Genomic DNA, 6890 nt, shown 5'->3' with positions numbered 1-6890 from the left:
CCCGGCCTCCCTCCGCTCCGCTCCGCTCCCCTCAGACCCCGGCCTCCTCTCTCATCCCCTCCCGGCCTCCGTCGCCCCCTCCGACCCCCGCCCCGGGCTCCTTCCCGCTCCCCCCGCCCCTCCCCCCTCCCCGCCGCCGCCTCCCCGAGGCCCGCCCTACCTCGCTGTGGCGCCTCTCAGTCCCCAGCGCCCACCGGGCCCGGGACGCGCAGCCTGGCGGGTGGGCTCCGGCGCATGCGCGCGGCCTCTTCCCGGCACCTGTGGGAGCCGCGGCCCGGCCTTCTTCCCGGCACCTGCGAGCGCGCGCTGCTCGTCCGACCCGCGGCGGGGCGTGGGCGGCGGAGGGGGCGGCGGACCGGCCTTCCCGGCTCTCCAGGCCGCGCTGAGCCCGCGCTCCAGCTCCCGGCTCCGAGGGCCGCGCGGGGCGGGGGGCGGGCGGGAGCCGGGCGCGTGCACACGGGGCGGTCTCGGGCGCGCGCCCCTGGCCGGGTCCACGGGGGGCTGTGGGTCCCCTCGGGCCTCCCCGCCCCGCTCCTCGCTCGCCTTCCCCCCGGCGCTGAACCCCTTCCGGGTCCACGGCCCCCGCGCCCACCCGAGCCCGCGCCCACGCGAGGGACCGCTTCCTGCGAGGAGGCGGGGACAGGTGCCCGCGGGCGCGAAACGGCGGAGTTCCGTGCGCGTGTGTTTTTGGTAACAGTAGAGGCGATGCGTTGTTGACATGGTCAGTGGTTAAATCCTATTGCCAAATCCTTACAGGTTCCAGGATTTTTAAAACTTCACAACACGACAGTGGACGAAGCGTCGGAGCGTTTTCTCGTACCCAGAAATGTGGCCTCCGCCGCCCACCCGGGCCCTGCGGCGCAGACTGGGCTCCGGCGGCGGGGACGGAGCTCGGAGCGCAGCGAGTTCCTCCCGCCCGCCGCCAGCAGCCGCGCCCAGCCTGAGTTCTAATTAACACTGGAACCCTGCTGGTAAATGCTGTTTTTAATGGTTTTGTGCAAATTAATGACGATAAGCACGGAGAGCCACAGCCTCGAGAACATCTGTAAAACCCTTTCACTCGGTTGCCAAAAAGAGTAGGAGCAGCCGTCAGTACCCCTGAATTACAGGAGGCCGAAACTGAGCGAGCTACTGGGGTTTTTTGAAAACGGAAAACTTCCGTTAACTGTCGCAGAAACAGACCCTTTGGGGGGGGGGCAAAATAATTCCCATGCTTCTCCATTTTGTTCAATTTACTCCAAAAATGTTTCAAACTCTACTGGGATCTTCCTAGTGCATCTCCATTTCCCTTTGGCTGCAGAAAAAATATTTTAAAAAAAAATTTTAAGAGATGGAGTCTCACTCTGTCGCCCAGGCTGCAGTGCAGTGGCATGATCACGGCCCACTGTGACCTCTTCCTCCCCTGTTCAAGCAATTCACCTGCCTCAGCTTCTCGAGTACCTGGGACTACAGGTGTGCACCACCACACCCAGCTAATTTTTGTATTTTTAGCAGAGTCAGAGTTTCACTATACATTGGCCAGGCTGGTCTCCATCTCCTGACCTCACGTGATCCGCCCGCCTCGACATCTCACAGTGCTGGGATTACAAGTGCAGAATACATTGAACTACCCCATTCTTTTCCAAAGAAAAGTGAGCAGGCTGACGGCAGCATCACCTGACTTTCCTGCCGCTCTGGGGTTGGGCCTCCAAAAGCGCAGGAGGTCACATAGTCCCAGGTGTTTTGAACATGGAAGTTCCACAGCATCTTGTCTGCCATCCTGCCACCAGCCGGAGACCTGGGAATAGGTTATAAAACCTATGGGTTGTAAAACCCATGGGGTTTTACAAGCTTGGCATACGATAGGTTCTCAAGAAATACTGAATTAATGAAAAAATTAATGAAGTAGCTTAAAGCATCCCCAAACCCTACACCATCCAGAAGAGAAGTCATCTGTGGGAGTCCCGTGTTATTCTTACTTTAGATATTTATTTTAGATATGGACTGTAGGCCCAACATTGTCAATGAAACTTGCAGAGGAACATTTCATGCCTTTAGTTAATTCTTAGTAACTATAGGGGCTTCTCAGTTCCTGAAATTGAACTGGGTCATATATACTGACAGTAAGAAGGGTGACCTGTCTTACATCTATTTCCAGAGTAATACTATCTTACGATGTCAATTTTCCCCTGCTCAGAAGAACCTTATCTGCATGATAGACTTGGAGCATGCAAATATTTCAAAATGCAAAACTGCCCTAAAAATATAAGCGAAACTTATGGAGTTGTCCAGGGCACAGTGGTTTACTGGCCCCCAAATGCTGGATTCCAACAAACTGGGCTCCAGGATAGGAAGACTCTGAACCGAATTTGTAGACAGCCCGCCTTGGAGTTCAACAGATGGGACCTCAGACACCAGCCTCACCATCTGCAAGTCTTGTGATTTGGAGCCAGATATTTGGCCTCTCTGTGCTCCAGGGAGACACGATTGCACCTACCTGCGAGGATTGAAGGAGATGATCTGTGCAACTCACTCAGGATACTGGATCTTGAGCTGAGGGAGGACTCACATTCGTCACCTCTGATTCTATCACTGCCCTCGAAGTGACTTAGCAAACGCTTCTTACTATCCAGCTCTGCTGCCCTGTTAGGGTGCTGGATGTAGTTTTTCTACATGCGCGAACGCTAGACAACAGATAATTTCCCAAATGCTTTCATTATCCCATAGGAGTTCCTGTGTTCCTCCCTCCAGCCAATAAAGCTGTTAAATCCCAATAGCTGTCAGGAATGGAGCCAATTGCTGTAAAGTACTTCCAGCTTCTTGGCATGAAAAAATAATTAGAATATATGTGTTGGGTTTGAAACAATACTCATGGTTCATTTAAAAATTATATCCATGTTGTGCAGAAGTCAAGTCATGGCCATGACACTCCCTTAGATGAACCTTACCTACCTTGGTGCTCCCTCAGCTCCGAACTGTGTGCAATTGCGGTTTTCTTACCAGCTGCTGCTTAAATAGTGTGATGCTCCTTCCTCACGTCAGTCTCTCCACCTGTGTTACCAGCCAGCGCCTGAGACCCTCTTATTCAGGAATTACTGTGCTCCTAAGTCCTCCAAAATATCGTCGACTATTGACTATCAATAGCACACATGTGTGGGCCATGTGCTAAGTGTGTCATTCCCCAAATTTTATTTCATTCTGTTTTTCTGAGAGTTTCACTCTTGTTGCTAGAGTGGAGTGGTGCCATCTCGGCTCACCGCAACCTCCGCCTCCTGGGTTCAGGGTTCAAGCCATTTTCCTGCCTCAGCCTCCCGAGTAGCTGGGATCACAGGCATGTGCCAGCATGCCTGGCTAATTTTTGTATTTTTAGTAGAGACAGGGTTTCACCACATTGCCCAGGCTGGTCTCAAACTCATAACTTCAGGTGATCCATCCACCTCGGCCTCCCAAAATGCTGGGATTACAGGTGTGAGCCACCGCACACAGCTCCCACATTTTAAATTACAGACAGTCCTAGGTTTAAAATGATACACTAATTGTCCTGATTTTATAGGAAAACAGAGGCTAAGCTTTTTGGGTTTGTACCCCTGGGCCCAGCACTGTGAGGGAAGGAAGCCAAGCTCGGTCATTATTGAGTCAATGAAGGATGAGGCCCATTGAGCCCAAACGTCGGTTGCTCATCGCCCTTGACTGGCTCTCCCAGGGGCTGCAGGAGTCTGGGCATGTACTTCCCTCAAGTAGACGGCTGGCTACCCGGAGGCCACATGCTCTGCAAGTGAATTAATGCTGCCGTCCAAAAATGGCCAGTATGCTTATCAGTGGGAATCCTAATAACCATTTTTCAGAAAAACACAGGAAATAAGATGGCGATCATTACTTTAAAACAGTTTCAAGGTATCTTTTAATAATGTTAGAGCAAGTTATCTGCAATTTAAAATATTTTTCAGGGCTGGGCACAGTGACCCACACCTGTGGTCCTAGCACTTTAGGAGGCTGAGGCAGGCAGATTGCTTGAGCCTAGGAGTTGGAGACCAGCCTGGGCAACGTGGTAAAACCCTGTCTCCACAAAAATACCAAAAATTAGCCAGGTGTGCTAGCATGCACCTGTAGTCACCACTACTCAGGAAGCCAAAGTGAGAGGATCGCTTGAGCCTGGGAGCTCTAGGCTGCAGGGAGCCCGGATGATGCCACTGCACTGCAGCCTGAGCAACACAGTGAAACCCTGTCTCAAGTATATACATACACATATATGTATTCAAGGTATCTATTAATGTTAGAAAAAGTTGTCTACAATTTCCACATAAATATTCATGATATATCTATATATGGTCTATCTACGTTTCCAAAAAACACCAGGCAGTAGCAACTATCTCTGTTTCTCAGTTGAGGAAACTTAACACTTAAAGAGGTCTCTGTAGCTCGTTTGGGGCATGTCTTTTCCGTGAGGCAGAGCTAGGGCTCAGATCCTAACTCAGGGTGCTTGTTCGCAGCAGTCGCCACTGAGAACTGCTCTCCAGAGGGGCAAACAGATCCATGCCACAGAGCGCACTTTATACACCTGGCATCCATGTGCTAAAAATAACTAAAATTGGCATCCCAGGACATGTTATAGCTTAATTTCACCACATAGGGTTCCACTGCAACCCTGAAAATATCTCGTACTGTGAGTTAAAAGTTAACCTCAGAGTGTAAATGTCCCAGCGTACATACCTCTTGAACTTGTCTGGGTTGCCCAAAAATGCAGGAACCCCAAATTCGAGGTCAGCGGTGGGGGTGTGTGTGGCCTATGGCTGGTACAGCCCAAGAACTGGGGGACGTGGCCGGAGTTGGCCTTCCTGCCAGTGAGGGACCTCCACGGGGGGGGGTGCTTCCTGTTGTCACACAAATCGGTTCTAAACCAGGCTGCTATCACTAGAAAGAGTATTAGCTATTGCTTTGATGCTGTGCAAGGCGCAAAAAGACAAAAACCCAAGTAAAAGTGTATCTGCGATGTTCCTGATCCCACTGCTGGTAATACAGTGACTGCAAACAAATTCCGTTTTCAAGTCATTAGCTACTTAGAATAGGTATAAATAATACACCCTCAAATGTACAAATCCAATAGGACTATTTGTCAAATAACATATTCTTGCGAACCACAATTTAAAGATTGTTAAGGGTTGAATTGCGTCCTGAAGAACAAGCTCTGCTGAAGTCCTCAGCCTCATACCTCGGAACCTGAGTATTTGGAAAGAGGCTGTTTACAGAGGTGACCGAGGTAGCGTGAGTTCTTTGGGGTGGGCCCTTGTCCAGTGTGAGTGGTGCCCTTACAGGAAGTGAAAATTTAGATGCAGATGGTGACACACACAGAAAGAAGATGCAAGCAGGAGGGGGGTGTGGGGAGGTGGGGATTGCAGTGATGATCTGCCCGCCGTGAAGCGTGGGGAGGGTTCCTGTCCACACTGGCAACTGGAAGAGACTCGAGGCCTCCTCTCCTAGGGCCTTCAAGACAGTGTGGCTCTGCTGATGTCTTAATCATGGGCATCTAGCCTCCAGAGCTGCAGAAATCTGCCCTGGTTTGCAGACCCCATCCCCACCCTGCCCCCGGCATGTGGTGGTTTGTTACAGCAGCACCAGGACACTCATCCATACAGGCAGGGCTTTCCAGGGTGTTGGGAGTGGTGTGCAGCTTATGATTTTAAAGTTTTCAATCCCTTATAGACTAACAGCATTTCAATCTACAATACAAATAAAAATTTTAAAAGGCATACAGAATACAAAGCCATCACCTTAGTGTTAGGTTAAACAGGCACAGAATCATGCTGTCAAACTGGTTCACAACTTTCTAAACACTGCTCTCAGTGATAGTACTGGTGGTGTTGGTACACAACAATGTTCTCTTTTTTTTTTTTTCTGATAGGGAGTCTTGCTCTGTCACCCAGGCTGGAGTGGTGCAGTGGCGTGATCTCGGCTCATTGCAGCCGCTGCCTCCCGGGTTCAAGCAATTCTCCTGCCTTCAACCTCCCTATTAGCTAGGAATATAGGTGCATGCCACCACACCCGGCTAATTTTTATATTTTTAGTAAAGACAGAGTTTCACCGTGTTAGCCAGGTTGGTCTCAATCTCCTGACCTTGTGATCCCCCTACCTCGGCCTCCCAAAGTGCTGTGATTACAGGCGTGAGCCACTGTGCCCAGCTGTACCCAACTTTCTAAATGCTGCTGTCGGTTTTAATACTGGTGGCAATGTTGGTCCTTCCTGGAGGGTCCGTAGCCCTCACTTTGAGCAGCACAGCTGGGGGCATCAGGTGATGGCTAATCAATCGACTGGTCCCAGAGAAATGCAGTGCACATCTATGCCCTGGCAAAGGCGTCGCCACGCCAGGTGGGCACAGCTGGAGTGGCCTCTAGACTCAGGTTTTCCAAACAAAGTCTTCCAGCAGAATTAGGCAACACACTTGGGAAAAAGTAGTTCTGGGGTATAAATGTTTGAAAATGGCTTTAAACTATTTCCATAAACATGAGGACATCTAATCGCTGGACCAGACAGATCTCCATGTCTCCTGACCAGGCTGACTAATTTCGCCTTCCGGCTACTGTCTGGGATTAAAATGCTAGTTTGCAGGGTGCCAGGAAATCACTTTAAAAAACACTCGTAGTCAAACTCGGATGGCCTCTCTGTTTAACACCCAGGCCTTTCAGGATGTGGGAACGCTCCGAGTTGTATACTTATGAGGTTGAGGGACATTGATTAGCTGCAGAGCCTCTGCTGGGGTGCCCTGGGAGGGAGGTCAGCTGCCTGCTCAGCGGCATGGGGCTGGGTCACAGGGAGTGGACAGCCCTGGACCTTCCTCCCTGGCCGCCCTCCCCCAGCTCCAAGGGTGTGTGTTCTGCAGCAGCAGCAGAAGGTACGGCCAGTGAGGAGGAGGAGAA

The 6890-nt window shown here is 51.2% G+C and overlaps 1 protein-coding gene across 4 annotated transcripts in view; it reads right to left on the bottom strand.

Moving 5' to 3' along the window:
* The window catches only part of KBTBD11 (kelch repeat and BTB domain containing 11), a 27485-nt gene extending 26614 nt beyond the window's left edge, over window positions 1-871 (bottom strand). For 3 of the 4 annotated variants that reach the window (XR_004263473.1, XM_032260302.1, XM_032260301.1), the window contains exon 1: window positions 161-552. The gene's annotated coding sequence lies outside the window, so the exon portion shown is untranslated. Of the gene's footprint in view, window positions 1-160; window positions 553-592 lie in introns of those variants that run through there. The other variant, XM_032260303.1, reaches the window with a different exon arrangement.
* Between the last annotated feature and the right edge of the window lie 6019 nt (window positions 872-6890).

The sequence above is a fragment of the Sapajus apella genome, unplaced genomic scaffold (assembly GCF_009761245.1).
Source record: "Sapajus apella isolate SASKATOON/1434 unplaced genomic scaffold, GSC_monkey_1.0 scaffold116, whole genome shotgun sequence".
NCBI lineage: Eukaryota > Metazoa > Chordata > Mammalia > Primates > Cebidae > Sapajus > Sapajus apella.
Note: the sequence above shows the minus strand (reverse complement) of the source record. Positions and strands in the feature narration are given on the sequence as shown.